At 33.0% G+C, this 17,410-nt stretch overlaps 1 long non-coding RNA gene across 1 annotated transcript; it reads right to left on the reverse strand.

Annotated features, from left to right (window-relative positions):
* Positions 1-13,148: 13,148 nt before the first annotated feature.
* LOC129750813 (uncharacterized) lies at positions 13,149-14,322 on the reverse strand. The gene is made up of 3 exons (XR_008738498.1): positions 13,710-14,322; positions 13,497-13,647; positions 13,149-13,435 (listed from the first exon to the last, which is right to left on the reverse strand). It is a non-coding gene; the product is annotated as an uncharacterized LOC129750813 (long non-coding RNA).
* Positions 14,323-17,410: the final 3,088 nt, after the last annotated feature.

Consider the following 17,410-nt stretch of genomic DNA (forward strand, 5'->3'; position numbering starts at 1 on the left):
TTTTAAATTTTTCAGCTTATTTATTTATAAGTGATATTGACAAAGACAAAAATCTGTTTTTCAGTCCTATCTTTATTATTCACTCAACACACACATCTTTATTATTGATCAATAATTTATTTCAATCATGAATAATCATTTAAACTTCACAAATTTATATGTTATTTTTTGAAAATCTAATTCATATAACTTCCGAATTCCTCTCGTTAACAAATGTTGATTATTTTATCGAAAACCTTCTTAGAAATGTATTTATTATTCTACTTTCAATCTAAAACAAAAACAAGCAGGGATTTTAAAATTTATGCTTTTGTAATTTATTGCTCCTGCCAAGGCCGTGCGAACGGAAGGGGGGATTTTGGAGTTAAAACCTTCTCCCACCCCACATGGAGATTTCCTTTCAGGTAAAAATTTCATTTCAAGAAATGAATTTACCGTTGTAAAATAAAGTGTTTTGATCCCAAAAGGTGTTTAAAAATAGGTTTAAATAAACATGTAAAAAAAATAGCTACTAATTTTAGTTTTAAACTTCGGTTGGCAATTTAATAAACCTTTTGTACTGAAACTGAAATCTTGACACGAAAAACTCTATCTCTTCTTAAGAATAAGTATTATTAAAAAGTTGAACCAAACATGTTTATAATTTGAAGCCAATCTTTGATACAAATTTCAAGTTTTCTTTCCAAATATTGTGCTAATTTGAAGTAATCTTCAAAATACCAATTTCAGCCTCAATGTTATTTTGTGTTTCTTGTTTTACTTCGTGCTCAATTCCACATTCAAAAGGGTTTTGAAAAATTACATAAGGCCACCAAATAACTTTAAAAAAATTGATAAAAATCATTTGAGAAAATTTTACACTTTTTCGACTAAACTTTAAATCAATACAATTTTTTTTAAATAAAAGTTATCAATCAATTTTCAACTTTTCGTAAGACTACAAGTAATTTTGACTTCTGCGAAAAAAATTAGAGAAGCTTTTATTTGTAAGTTTTTCCCCATAAAAAATAAGGTTATATAAGCGAGTTTTTTTTAAAGTTAAGTTTCAATATTTTTAAGAGCAAAAAGCAAGTAGTTCTGCAGACTTCGACAAAAAAATTGAAAAATAAAATAAAATCTTTTTACAACTTTTTCAGTTATGCTAGAGATTCTTTTTATAATATGTTTTCAATTTTTCAAAACTGTAGAGTTCAATTTTTTCGATCATTAAAATGATTTTCCTTTTTTCTTCAACTATACAAGTTAATGATTTGTACATACAAAAACAAGGGTTTGGCTCTTTAAAACCTTACGTATGAGCCGTTTCAAATAAATACAGTAAAAAAAATGTTTTTCCTTATTTAATTCAGTATATGATTAAAAAAATATTCCGAATCATATTTTCTCTTTCATGTAGATTTGTTAGTTTATCAGTGATAAATGATTGATTTCACTCAGCAGAGATAACTTTTTAAATTTTCAAACTCTTTATGACTGAAACTAGAGGCGAGAGACAAAATCTGTGTGAAGATTCGCCAGGACGCCAAAATCTACCAAATAAACATAGAAACGAAAATGCAAAAAAAAAGTTTTTTGAGTTATCAATTTAATTCAATGAATATAAGCTCTTAAAATAGTAAGTGCTTATATTTGAAAAAAAAATCCTTTTTAATCTTAGAAAACAAATCATTTTGTTTTCATATTTTGACTGTATTTTCAAACTAATTTACCATTTATTTAGTTAAGTTTTTTTTAATTTTCAAAGAAATTGATCGCAAATTAGAGTCAAACCATTTATTTTTTTAAATTTTGTTTTCAAGAATTTATATTTGTTTTTCTAGTTTGTATTTTTGTTTTCTGAAAACATAATCTTCTTGAAAATTTTATAGGAAAAACAAAGTTTCTACCCTTTGTCCTAGTCCGGGCCCAATATTTCAATTGACGGCAAAAACATATTCAGAGTATGAAATTTTAAGCTATATAATTTGCACTTGAATGTTTGTCAACGTATCCCTTCTTTCTAAATCTTCTTTTTTCAATCGGTCATTATTTTCAAGTCAACCTTTGAAATTCTCCAAAACTGGTTACAAGTAGCAACTTTAAAGCTAAAATTTAACGCTTTTGAAGTGCCTCTTTCAATGTTTCCATCTAAAAGTGAAATTTTTTTTTCCTATTTCTCTCAGTTTCTTACCAATCATTCAAGAAATCACTCATTATTTAAACCTGAACGTTGTCTTTATAAGCATTCAATGATGAATTGAACATGTTGAATGATTTATATAAAAAGTTATCGTTGTGAATTTCTAAAATAAAATTTTCAAGGAGTAATTTTGATAAGAAAATTTGATGTCAACTCTGACTTTCATCACCGGCACTACTGAAATAAATTTTTTTTAATCAAATTAAACTTAATCATCAACCATCTATATTGAAAAAAGTCTCCTAAGTTCAAAATGGATTTTTTCCTGAAGAATTCATAATTCAAAATACGGTTTAAGATGTGAAAATTTTAAATCAACCGTGTAAAAAAAAGACCATTCAAGTTCTGCAGCTCTGAAAATTGAAACAATAAGACATGTAACTTGACATTTAAGACCTGAGACCTGAGACTTGAGACTAGAAACCTAAGACGAACACAAGACCTGAAACCTGAGACATGGGACATGAAACCTTAGACCTGAGATTTGAGACTTAAGACATGACACCTGAGACCTAGTAGCTTGTACTAGCGAGGTCGCGAAACTATTTTTAGTCACCTTCAAGTCAAACCCTTTTGCTTGAGGAGTCGCTCGCAAGTTGAAATCGGAGCCAAACTAATTTCTCGCAGTACTAACACTAGTAGCTTGTTTAAGGTCTCAGGTCCAAAGTCTGATGACTCAGGCCTAAGGACTCATGTTTCATGGCTCTTGTCTTATGTCTTAGGTCTAATGTTTTACGTCTTATGTCTCATATCTCAGTTCTCAGGTCTCAGGTTTCTTGTTTCAGGTCTCAGGTCGCATGTCTTTTGTCTCAGGTCTCAAGAATCATGTCTCTTGTCTTATGTCTCAGGAGACTCTGCCCTTATGTGACATGTCTCGTGTCTCCGGTCTCAGGTCCAAAGTCTCATGTCTCAGGTCTCAGGTCTGAAGTATCAGGTCTCAGGTCTCAGGTCTCATGTATCAAGTTCTTAGTCTCAGAGCTAAGATTTTCCCAATTTCCGGGCAATATCCGGACTTTTTTCATGATATCCGGGCAACCGGGCCGGACCGGACTTTCTCGAAATTTTGCATCAAATATCCGAGCAAACCCGGATAAAACCGGGCAATCTGGCAAGCTTAATATATACGCACATGAGCAGACATCTGTTTTATATGCGCTAAAACAAATTTTCTGTGAAAATCTCTTACAGTGTTGAAAAAATGATTTTTCAAAATAAGAGTAGTCAAAAAAGTCTATTTCCGAAACCGGGCGGGCTAAATGTGCATATTTCTGTTTTTAGCTATATTTCAGTTCCACTTGCAATATTTTCGTAAAATTTTATTGTTAATGTTAGAAATTGATGCTTAATACGTCAATAATAGCTTTTTTGCATAAAACATAGTCAACGATGCCATATAGCAATATTTGATGGTAACAGTTAAAATGAAAAAATAACAGTTAAAATGAAAAAAACATGTCCTTGGATGACTGTAGAGGTATGGCGCCTCACAAAATTAAGAGATAAGATCCTAAGTAGGTGGAGACGTAATCCTAGCGACCACAATGCTACTGAGCAAGTTAAGCAGATAAATAAACAACTACAGTGTGCCAAACGAAAGGCAAAACTAGATTACCATGAACAATTGCTGAATACATCCAACACGAAAATTCTATGGAAACGCATAAATGACTTAATTGGTAAAAAAATCAAATCTGATGATCTGGTATAACAACATACAAGGACAATCAGTGAGTAACCCGCTTGTCGTGGCTAACGCTTTTAATGACTTCTTCACCTCAGCCGGACAGCATCTTGCCAATCAACACCACACATCAGGGAATATCAATGAGTATGGCACAATTGAGCGTAGCAGGAATTCCATATTTCTTAGGCCAACTACAGTTGAAGAAGTGATAACGGTCATATACAAATTAGATTCTACAAAAGTTCCTGGAGTAGACTGCTTCCCCGTTTCAGCACTTAAAACTCACCACAGAGAGCTAGCGCCTATTCTGACTTCGAATTTCAACGATAGTCTTTGTATAGGTCAGTACCCTGAATGCTTGAAACTTGCTGTCGTTAGTCCTGTGTTCAAATCTGGCGATCCCAAAGATATTAATAGCTATCGACCTATCTCTGTATTGTCGGCCTTCAGTAGGATCTTTGAAAAACTGATTGCAACAAGATTGGTGGAATTTCTCGAAGGTGAAGGCTTCCTGTATGAGTACCAACATGGATTTCGAAAAGGTGGTTCTACAGAGATAGCTGTTCTAGAATTAGTGAACAGTGTGTCACACAACTTAGACAGGGAAAAGGAAATACCTGCGGCATTGTTTTTGGATCTATCTAAAGCGTTTGACACAATAGATCACACTTTGTTACTGGCGAAATTAGAAGCACACGGAATAAGAGGCGTAGTCAACGATTTTATGCGGAGTTATCTTAACAATCGACAACAAGTTGTTAAGATTAAAAACACTCTTAGTTCTCAATCCCCGATAACTGTAGGCGTGCCTCAAGGGAGCAATTTAGGCCCATTACTCTTCCTCATTTACGTGAATGATTTACCAAAACTTCCTCTGTGTGGTTACCCAAAACTATTTGCGGATGACACGGTATTGGAATACTCGAATAAGGATGTACAAACAACAATCAGTGAAATGAAGAAAGACCTTGACATTGTAGACAAATACCTCCAAAATAATTTGTTAACACTAAACACTGCTAAAACTAAGTTTATAGTTTTTCGGGGAATTAAAACTAAACTGCCTCCCCATCCACCTTTGATTCACAAGCAAAACGAAATAGAAGAGGTCTCCAACTTTAAATATTTAGGTGTTCACTTGGATAACCGTTTATCCTGGAAGCTTCATATATCTAACCTTATAAAAAAATGTGCTCCTATCTGTGGAATCATTCGTAAATTTTCATATTTCATGCCAAGACATGTCTTACTGAAACTGTATAATAGTTTTGTACACAGTAGATATACGTACGCTATAAGTGCCTGGGGACACACAAATGTATCCAATCTATCGATATTGAAGGTCCAACAGAACAGATGTTTAAAATCTATGTTTAAACTTCCTCTCATGTACCCTAGCTTAGAATTATATAAACTGTCAGGTCATAATATCCTACCAATAAGCTGCTTGAGAGATTTGCAAACGTTAATCATTATGCACCGAATTGTAAAAACTAAAAACATCCACCTCAATTTTAATGTACAACATGTAACACATAACCACAACACCAGGTTTATTGATAGGTTATTTGTTGAAAATTCTTCTACAAGAGTTGGAGAAAGAAGATTAGCCACAACAGGCCCAACTTTGTACAATCGTCTGAGTAGAGACATAAGGAATAGCGAAAGCGTACCCATATTCAAAGCCCGTGTAAAAAAATTCTTCAGAAATAATCTATAGCGGCTAATGTAATGTAATGTAAGCTAAATTATACTAAAATCTAATCTTTGTTAACTTAAATAGGAACCTTTTAGAGGAACGCAAGTTCGTTAAGGTTTTCTCTGAAATGTTATCTTCATCAAATAAATATCTAAGTAATTAAAAAATAATAAAAAAATTTGTTTGTATCGTATTTTTATCATATCAGTATTAATCTTTTCTATTTTCACTGTGAGATTGTAATTGACCCATTCCAGCGTGACGTCACAACGTTTGCAAAACAATTTTTTGGTATATTGTATGTAAGTTTTACAGTTCATATCGCACATTGTTAAAAATTGTACATTATAAGGTCAAAATTTAATTCTCTACAATTTGAAACCAAAAGTATATGTATAGAATAAATAGTTAACAAAATATAAGCAAAAGGAATCGTGACGTCACAACGCGCCTCTTTTTCCAATTTTCAGTTTTTTTTACAACGCCGCATTTTTCTGCTCTTCTATTTGATCAAATTTTATGAAAATTTCAGGAAAGTATCGATTCATTACAACCAACAAATCGATGTTTTTTGTTTTTTCAAATTTTGATTTCAATTTATTTTAGAGCGATTCAGTTTCGTGACGTCACAACGCACCATTTTTTTTGAGCAGGGTTTTGCAAAGCGTTGTGACGTCACGAAATTTTATGGTTAGCTACATGAAATAAATCAAAGTATAATCTTAAAATGAATGCTAAATTGACTTAAAATGCTTAAAAACTTAAAAAATAATGTGATTTGGTGATGAAATCGATCCATTTATTCCCAAAAATTAAAAGGAATTAAATCTCGAAGGCCATTTAAGCAGATAAGGTTTGCAACACTGCTCACATCAATTTTATTTGAAGTTTTTTTGTGCGATCATGTGAATATTATTTAGGACAAAACTAAACTAGGAAATATTCATTCGTAAAAGCGTTGAAATGTGTTTTTGAATCTTTCTAATCTTTAATTGCAAAGGAAAGGAAAAATAAATGATAATTTCAAAGTCTTCGATCTTTTCAAAGATAGTTAATCGACACTAGAATGCCTAAATCAGCCATCTTATGAAAATCTTATAAGTTGCAAGCTTAAATAGATCCTACGCCTAACACAAAATCCAGTGCCAAATTTGGGGATTGGCCCACGGAACTAGAGGGCACAATGAGCCTAAAATTTGTATGGAATTATGAGAAATTGGGTTTGGAAGGACATGAAAACCAAGTTATGCACCAATTTCTGAAGTCCCTATCGGCTGATTTGATTTAATTATAATCATTCACAAAACTTTCATTATGACAAATAGCTTATCTCAACATCTCATTTCGACAATGGTTTAGTTAAAAAGGTTTTTAAGTTTCAAAAATTAGCTTCTGATGGGTCAAATACATAAAATACCTAATCGAAACGCGTTCCTCAGATGAAATATTTTCATAATCCAAACTTCGAAATACTTAAATGAAAAGAACAATTGGTTGATAAAGACCTAAATTATTGACGAAAAACGGTTTTTTTTATCATGCCGAACAAAATCTACATAATTCCATACAAACTTCAGGTGCGTTGCGCAACCCCTTTCCTTAGAATAATCTGATCCAAATTTTGCATGAGACCTTGTACATATTTGAATTTATTTAATTTTGTAATTCAGTTCAAAGTCTTTTCTGTGAGATTTTATGTGAACTCGGGGTTCGATTTGGATTTTCTAGTGACATTCTTTGAGGTGGAAAATTCAAAAAGGGCAGTTTAAAATAATTTAAATAATTTTATTAATTAATTTTCTATCAAAATCTTATAAATTTTTAAATAAAAAAAGTTAATCTATAAAGTTTACCATGTTCAAAGACTTTTTGAATCTCATTACATTTATTTCATGGAGCTTATTTTGTTTTAACATAATGCCAGAAAGAAATAGAAGCTACTAGTGGTGTTTTTAATTCTAACTATGTGAACTATATATGAAGAACTTGATCTTTTGCAAGATTTTATTCAAATCACAGATAACTACCTACTTTATGATTCACAAATATTCTTTTACAAAATCGATGAGGATTTCATTTGTTTGATTGTTTGTTTATTCTTGAATCAAGCGTTTTTAAGCGCTGTTTTATATGTTTTATTAGAAATGTTTAAAAACAACTGAGTTAATGCAAAAAAAAAAAATATTTTCTTTAAAAACTTGATAATAGAATTCGTTTATTGAAGCACATTGTTGTGTTGAACTTGTATTGAAGAAATACTATCATAGTGTTGAAGTAAAAAGTCTTGAACGTTTTCGAAAAAAGTAAATAAATTTTCGTGACGTCACAACGCATTCTTTACCCGGGTGCAACTCACAACATGCTAAACCGATTTTCAATCTAAAAATTGCATTAAATTTCATTCAAAAAGTTTGAAGAGATCTCCAATTTTCGACAATATGTGAAATTTCAGTAAATCATAAATTTAAAAACAGTAGAATTTTCGTGACGTCACAACGCTTAAAAATAGATACCTTTATTTACGATTCTAGAGCGTAAACCTGCAGTGACTGTTATTTATCTTATATCCTGCTTAAAAGATGACTTTTTTACCATCATTTTGCAATAATTGTTTTTGACATAGCTAGATTTTTGACAAAGTTATGTTATAAATAAAGAATATTTGCAAAAATCAATTTAATTTCATACTAATATTTTTAAATTTCAACGTTTACATACTCAACTCTAAAAAAAGGTAGCTAAAAATCTTTTCATGGAAAATGACACTCAAGAAATAACCTTTCTAACGCTATGCCATTTATCTTTGGACATAATTTTTTTCTTTCATGCCATGTGTCAAAAGCGGAATACACTCAAACTGCTCTGATTAGATATGTTAATCTATCAGTCATTTCGTAGACTGGCTGTATGCGTTTATTACCCAATATGCCCATTTGGAAACACTTTCCCCTACACGAATAATCAAATCACGGATAATCGAGGCACCGGATAATCGAATCTACATAAAATCGAGTCCACCCTGTATTACAAGATACATATGAAGATCAACAGTTTGAGTCGAATTTTACTAGTTTTTGGTGCCATGTACTTCACATTTGAACACCACCAGCTGTTTTTTTAAATGTTGTTCAAACTTGAAAAATGCTGAATATTCAGAAGGAGCCCACATGAATTGTTTTCGGAATTCTAGCAAGAAACGGTTTAATTTCCCTATCTTAAGGCTTGTAAAAATGCGCATTGTTAAAACAATCACGTTCCAAATGTTTTTCCATCGCAAAAGAAATTACAAAAAAAAAAATCCGTAAGATGCGAATCATCTCAACACCTGCATGCCCACCAGCTGAGGTGTGAGTGTCTGTCTTTGGGAGTCTTCCAAAGTCGACCGCTCACTCCCTTTCGTCGTCTTCCTTTAATAAGACAGGTTGGATGCCAACTTTTTCAATCATTACCAGCATACCGAAGTCTATGCCGCGGATTACCGCCGCATCAGTTAAGTTGATCCAGCTTGTGTTGATTTCATTAAAGAAGTTTTGGTTATGAAATTTTTCCAGATAACTTAACAACACAGGCTGGCTGGGGAGATAAAAGTTGTTCAAATGAATGGAATACGATCAAACCATAGGTTAGTGTTTCTACTAGGATAAGGATTTGATGGAATTCAGTTGGATATTTAAGGTAAGTGTCAAACAAAATTAGGAAAGCAATAATTTTAAATTAACAGCATTTCAAGCACATCCAGTAAGTTTCTCGCCAGTCACATGGCCAACAATTCATACGTCTTGTTCTGCTGGTGAAAGCTTTCGTGTAATCACATGAAATATCTGCCGTTGACAACCGGCTCACGCAATTGCTTCGTTGGCCCTCCCACACTCCATAAACAACTTAATTAATCGGCCCACCGTCAACATTTTCCGCCCGACCCGCCCTCTTTTAGCCACGCCCCTCTCCGGAGGCGCTTCCCTCGTAATGAAAATGAAAAACAGATGTAATGCAGTCTTCTGAAAATCAATCAGAACAAACACTCAAGATACTTTTCTAGTTGGAAACATTCGAATTGTACATTGGGATATCGCCACTCACAAGAGCGCCTGTTGACTGATACACACACTCGATCAAAGCTCCACTCAGCAATGCGAACCGACTGACAGCGATCCGAGTCACTCGATTTGAAAACATCGCATATCGAAGATGAGTGAGATACCAACTGATACAAGCTGAATGTCGATCACTCTTGAATGTTGTTTGAATTGATATAGTTAATCAAAAGAATACAAAATGAACGTTACACAGGCGGAAAAAATTAGGCGGGTTGTGCGTGAGGTTACAAATGCCGAGGGAAGAAAAAAATATCAGTGTCTAGGAAATGGTACAGAAATTTTGTGCAGTTATGCGCCGGAAAAGTTTGTCCCCGGAAATTTTAAAAGGCACCTTCAATCGCACCACAAAAGTGTTGCAATGGAGTTGGGCTTCCAGGAGAAACCTGCTGGAGAGGAGCCACCGGCCAAACGACAAAAAACAGCAGCACGAGTTTCCGTCAGTATGGCTCGAACGGACATCGTACGGGGGACTCTGCTATTGTTGGCGGACAACAATTTGCCGTTCCGTTTTGTCGAGTGGGAGGCTACCACTCTGCTTATAAAACCATTATGGGATGCAGCTGGACTGAATTTTAGTTGCGATTCGGTGAAAGGTTTTATTCGAAAAGCTGCTGATATTTTACGCAATAAAGTAAAGGCAGAATTAAAAAATGAAATACTACACTTTAAAATAGATTCGGCATCTCGCCGGGACCGGTCCGTTTTTGCTATCAATTGTCAATTTATGACAGAAGATGGCAAGGTAAAGATTCGCCATCTCGGTAAGAATTTAATTTTTACCTTAAATAAAAGAATTTCATTTTATTACTTTGTGTTTTCTGTTCAGATGGTTCATAAAATTGTCAACAATATTCTGCTTATTTGAATTTTAAAGACTTATTATAAAAAATATATATATACTTAACTCAGGAGAAACTCAAAGAGAACGAATCGTCAAATATTAGATGTCTATGTGTTAATAAAAGAATTTATGCTAACCAAATTAATTTAATTTCATTTAAATAAACAAGGGAAAATTTTTGAACTCTCAAATAGAATTTTTTTTAGTAATGAATTAAAAACGGCATTTTGATTTACATGTTGGTCTACTTATTACATTTTGATTCATCATGAGATCTATAAATAATTAAAAAAAAACGGAAACAATACTATTAGGCTTCTCTTCATTGAAATCTTCTGTTTTGCCTAAATCTTTAAATGTATATGACAAAGATAAATTCTTTTATTTTGTATTTCACTGGAAAGTGTAAAGCATAAATATAGGTTCTGAATATGGTAATATAATATATAGAGGAGTGTGGGGCCACTTTTTTTCTTTGCCTCATTAGTTTTTAATTATAAAAGATAAAAAGAAAAAAGTTAACGGAAAGTTTTTCTTTATTTTACAGGTATTATGTGGCCTTTTTTTTAGTTTTTCAATAAATTAATTTTCTCAAGTTGATGATGATGGGAATTGAATCGAGGTTTTTATCTCAACACACATCTGAGATATTAAGAGTGGCCCACTTTTCCCTATGGCTTACGTTACCCCACTCTCCCCTATAATATAAGATAAATATGGTATCTGAAAACTGGGATGTTTACAAAAATAATCCATTACCATTATCTATTATTTTTTATGTTAATGTTGTTTCTGCTTATTTAATTTCCTATAAAAATTTTATTATCTTTGAAATTCCTGTATTTGATTTACACAACAGTACTGTAATGTAAACTCTGTATCAGGGCCGTAGGAAGAACCGTCTTATGGCCCCTCCATGGAGGGTTTTGAAGACTGATTTTTTTATTTATAATTTTGCTAAAAAAAAAAAACATGAATGATAAAAAATTGAAAAATTATTTTTAATTACTATTTTGTCATGCGTTTCAAGATCTTTTAAATTAATAGTTTTTCGTATTGAATCGTAACATTAACATTGAAAAAAAAAAACCTAACAAATTTAAAACGGTATACTTAATTTGTGAATAAAAGAAGGAAACTTACTTATTATTGAAAATGAATATATGAGTTTCGAAAATCATGAACCAAATTTTAAACAACAATTTGAGAAAAAAATTCCAATGTTAATTTGTATATGGAACCAAATCTTCCGGTAAGAGTTTAATCTCATTTACAATTTAATATTTAGAACTGAATTTAAATAAATAAATGAGAAAATTTTGAAATAGCTGTAGCAGAATTCTGAACTTGAGATTACTTTTTAAGGTTTTAGTTTTGATTCAAGATTGTTACTCTTGAATAACTATACTCAGTTATCAAAATTTAATTAAGAATTTAAAATTTTGAGTGTAGAGCAGAATACCTTACTTGCTTTTCCCGTTTGCTGATGGAGAGGGGGAGGGGGGTTTATCTCCCAAAACCCTTCCACTTCCTATGGCCACGGGAAGAATAATTTACATAATAATAATAAATAATAAATTTACAGATGATGTTTTTCAAAAGTTTTAAAACAATCAGATTTTTAGACCTGATGATGGTTGAATCTAATAAGTAAACCGAAACGTTTATTTCAATGGAGTTTTTATATAAATAACTAAGCAATATCAATAAATGAAATAGTCAAAAATGTATCTTTCATATCGTAAAATTTCAGGAATATTGTTTGACACCCTGATTAACAGTTTTTGTTTCTAGCTTGTTACGAAATGTCAGACCGGCAAACCAATGAAAACTTGGCCAACGTTATTGAAGATGTGATGAAAATGTATGGGATAAATCATAAACAGCTATGTTCCGTAGCCAGCGACAACGGTGCCAACATGTTGGCCACCGTTAAATGGATAAACCACCTCATGGAACAAAATACACCTCTTTCGCTGGATACTCTTATTGTAGACGACAATGAGAGCGAAAATGAGATCGATGCTTCATATATTGAGGATGAAAATGAAACAGAAAATAATATCAGTTTAACAGAAGCAGACGACTATACCGGAAATGTGTCTGTCATGGACTCTGACGATACCAGTTTTGTATTATTTCATCATGAAGAAGCAATTAACTTTCCGGGTAAGCATGCGAGTCATCAAAAAGGAAGACTTATATCAGCACTTAGTAAAATCCACGTGATTTTACATGATTTAGCATGGGTAGAAGGGAATCGGGCAATAACATTTAATGGTACAGGTTATTTTATGTAATGGTACAGGTTATTTCATGTAATTCTAATTGATTCTACTTGAAATATAAATTCACTTCTCCGATGGAATGGAGATTTACATGTCGCTTGTTTGTTTATAGTGAATTTACATTTTCAGTCTTTTTTTTCAGCCATCCAGAGCCGCTTTAGGAAAAACTACACCAGTGAGAAGGGATATGATGAAAAAGGAGTACTTTTCTACTGAAGAAAAACCAATCTGGGAGTCATTCTAATCAAATTTATTCAACAATGGCTCGAAATCAGAAACTAGTAATAACTGCTGAATTAATTGACATTTGTTGTGTTGTGTTATGCTTCTATGCACATGGCCGGTTCTTCCTCAAGATAGATTAACTTCCGGGGTACTACCAAACAGGTGCTAATGTGTGAAATCTTCCTCATATTTAACACCGGCATTTATGTGAACTATCTCCCGAGTTTTTGCAAATCTTAATCACTAAGGTTGTTTCCGTACTTTTTCGATTTATCTTTCTCTGTCGTCTCTGTGAGCGCATCGTTGCTGCTGGCCCTGGGAAGCAAATAGTTCGTTTTCATGCAGGAACCGTAGAATTCAGTTTGGCCTAAACGTTCACTGATTCCGGTGAGAGAGATAGCCAGATGATCTATTCGAAAGAACTAGAGAAAGAGAACTCAAATTTATAAATATTTAAAACAAACAATAGTTTTACAGCTTTACCCATTGTTGCTGCCTGTCTGTCGTTCTTAGTCGCAGATGAAAAAGGTTTATTCAAACTTTCTGGTTTCAATAATTCCCTTCTTCGCTTTTGCTGATGGAAACGGCTCATTGGCCTCAGTAAACTGGTTCTTCCCGATTATCCCAACTTCATCTGAAAAAAGAGAAAATATATTTAATTATTCTGATAAAAACTAGTAAAAACTTTTCACTTACAGTTGCTTATTGATCGATGTCAATTCAGCCTTGTTCGCCACACTCTTCGAGAAAGGTAGTCCCCCGAGCATTGCCCCTGCCGACCAGCAACTTCAGCGGATATAAATGCACGCCGGAATTGGCCGTCAACAACCGTTCAATGCCTTGTTACGTTTTGCCCGAGTTAGTCGGCCCCGAATTGCTCTTTAAATCTTCCACACATTCCAAACGGGGAAAAGTCTCCTTAACATGTCGTGAGTACAGAAAAATATCCACATCATGGTACCCTGATGAATGTTACTGAATTTCGCTGGCCCCTGTTCCATCGTCTCGAGGCACTGGTGCTTTTGCAAATTGGAATCGATCCCGTACTTCGAAGAAAAATTTGGTCTCCTTCCGGTTGCTGCATTTCGGAATCGTTTCTAGGCTCTCCGTTTTGTCCAAATTGCCTCCGTTTGGCACAGCTCCAACATCATCCACACTGGGCCTCGAAAAACCGGTTCTCACAGTCACAAGTATCACGGTAGTCGTTTGCAATTTTTTCAGAATTTGCGACGTTGTTTACTTTTATTGCACTGAAAATTAAAAATATCTAAATTTGTGATCTCGTGTCACCCAAACCTAAATAAGTTTATTTCAAAAAGTCGCAACAACAAAATAACTTATATTTATATGTGCTGCGTCTGCGGGTTTCAAACAAAGGTTTCAATTTTGAAAAATTATGTAATATTACTAATAAAAAGTGTAAAAATAAACTTGTTAAATGTTAAAATCTTCAAAGAGATCGCGAATATGTCATATTTTGGTAGCAGCAACAAAAACTTCCTCTTATTCATCAAATTCCATATCATCATCTTCAAATTTGGTAAACTTTTATAACTTACTGACAAACTTTGTTCAAATCTTAGCAAACGGTTATGACAAAACATTGATGCAAAATTTATTTAAAATCACTTGTAATTTTTTTTAAACTTGGCATACAACGTATATAGCCCTATTTGCCGCTAGTAATATTCGTTTTATAATTCAGGGCGTTTCACAAACACTTTTTAATTTTGGGAACATTAACATTAACATTGGGAATATAACGCTCCCGATTTTAAACTCAAAATTAAGTTCTACTGTGGATCAAACCATAGTTCCATTCTATGACGTTTAGGTTGAGCTTCTTTGGATTCCTTGCGACGATTCAAAACGGAGTTCTAACTGCGAACTTGAAATTATTCCGTTTTTTTTCTACCCGCTGAAAAAAACTCTGTGTTGGGTTGACTTCAATTGATATATTTATTTGAGTCCTTGCTCGAAACTCCGAAAAACGAACCAGTCTTTGCTTTCTTTTATGATCGGAAAAATCGAAAAAAGCTTAATGTTGAGTTCACTTGTCTAACATAATTTTGCGTATGCCAATTCAATTTTGAGAATGTACAGCTCAATTTAGAGTTTGAAATCGAGAGCGTGTAGACGGAGAAAAAAGTAGGCCAGATGCAGCGTATATGTTAACAAAGGTGTGCCTTCGCCAACTACTTCATTCAACAACTAATATAATTTATGTACAAGAGAGAGAGCCGTTAAAAACTCGTTTAAGCATAAATTCATACATTTCTTACGACTTTATTCTCAGATTATTTCTATCACCATTTGCTGACGCCCAAATCTTTTAAATTTGTCAGAAATATTCATAACTTTCAATCGAAATCTTTACCAACACATGCAAATTTAGCTAAATGGCTTTACCTGTAATATTCCCATTCATTCAACTTGCTTGTTATGGTATTTTTTCATTGATAAGACAAAATAACTAGAATTTACTTCGAAAGATTAGCGGTTTTTTTCATCGTAAAATTTTCTAAAACCTTCAACGAGAATAAGGATTTATTCGGTACCTTGGTCGTGGTACAGGAAGGTTTTTAAGCTTTAGCAAAGCTGAGAAACGACAAGTGAGATGATCGTTCGAATTTCAATTATATAATTACCACTGTTTTATTTAATGAATTTCGAAAACTGTTAAGAGGATAAAAGATTAAGTTAAAATTTAAGGGACTGTTTTTTTTCTAGCAAAATCTCCGATGAATGAATCGCCATCATTATTAAGCTGCTTGCTTTACTGATTCTTGCAATTTCCAATTTATGCGGTTTTAATGTTTTGTAGATTCATAATAATCTGTAGGAAACATTTTTCAAAAGCATCAATAATCAATTTGACATGGGAATTCCACTGCACGCTTTTACATACCAGGTGTCTGGACACAGTTTATAAATTCTAACGTGAAATAAAAATAGATTGCACAGCATTTTCATTCCAAAATCATCAAGACAAAACAATCGCGATGTTATTCAAGAGCAAACGAAAAAAAATTTCCGGAAGTCTGTTTTTCTTGCAAAAGAACGTTAACATGTGTACCCATGTCAAGACATGTGAAGTCCCTTATGATCAAAAGCAATATGACTTTGTACGCATGTAAATGCAAACACACAACGCAAACAACAAAAAATGGAATTTCACGTGTATTTCACCTGGAAAAACTTGTAAATTATAAAGCATGTAATGACCAGTAAACTGGTGTACATGTAATGACACATAACGTGAACAAATTGGCGAATTCACATGTAATGTCACATTGCATTTTTTAAACTGTGCGATTTTAGTGAATGGAGATTTACATGAAACATGGTTTTAAATTTACATGAAATCACCCGATTCCTTTCTACCTATGCTCTTACACGTAAGGTTACATGAATTTTCTAAACTGTGGCTATTTGTTTGTGTTTTGTACATGTCTCTTCAAGCAATTTACGTTTTCGCTTTCAAAAACTTAGAATTACGTGAAATGTAGTATTACATTTTTTTTTCTGTGAGTGTAAAACCTTAGAAATCCCATGGTATTTTTTTCGATTGACAATAGATATCAAAAATCTAACCTTAGAGGAATCTTAAATAAAGGCCTTTCAACATTGGTCAAAATCATCATCATTAAATTTGTTCATAAATTTTTGGAATGTATAGTTGAAATAATAAAATAAGTTTTAATACTTTTTAAGTAAGCCTTATGTTTTATTTTATAAAGAGTGGAAACTTTGCAAGCCCATCAAAATGAAAAAAAAATAATCGGTTAACATTGTATGCAATCGAAAGAACGTTAAATATCTTGAGGTCAAAGTCTAAAATTGATATAACTCGACTCTGCTGACGCATTTTTGATTCGATTTTCAGGTCATGGTCGTCTCCCCGTCGAAAGCATCAGGTGTGCTGCACACACCGCACAATTATGTGTGTGGGATGTGTTGAAGCACTATCGGAGCCGCCTGCAAAATATTAATAACACCTGTAAGAAAATGCGCCATAAAAAATTTCGCAAGCTTTTCGATCTACACAAGGTTCCATTGCCCCCGAAAGTGAATGAAACAAGGTGGAACGTCTGGTTCACACTTCTGAAATATTTAAAAAATATTAAAGAAAGATCGTTTTTCGAAATTTTGGAAAGTCAGGAAAAATCTTTTGGTAACAATTTTTTAATTCAATTGGATTCTATTTTTCAATACAGAACTAGAATCCAAGTCAAAAACGATTTTATAAATACATTTTATTTATTTTGTTCAAATTTTTCAGACCTTTCCCGCCACTGGATATTTGTGTTTAACTTCACAGAGGCGTTTGAACCAGTTTACAAACTGACCATAAAACTGCAGAAGGAACAAGTACCACTTTCAGATTTGTATTCGTA

Source organism: Uranotaenia lowii, chromosome 3 (assembly GCF_029784155.1).
Source record: "Uranotaenia lowii strain MFRU-FL chromosome 3, ASM2978415v1, whole genome shotgun sequence".
Classification (NCBI taxonomy): Eukaryota; Metazoa; Arthropoda; class Insecta; order Diptera; family Culicidae; genus Uranotaenia; species Uranotaenia lowii.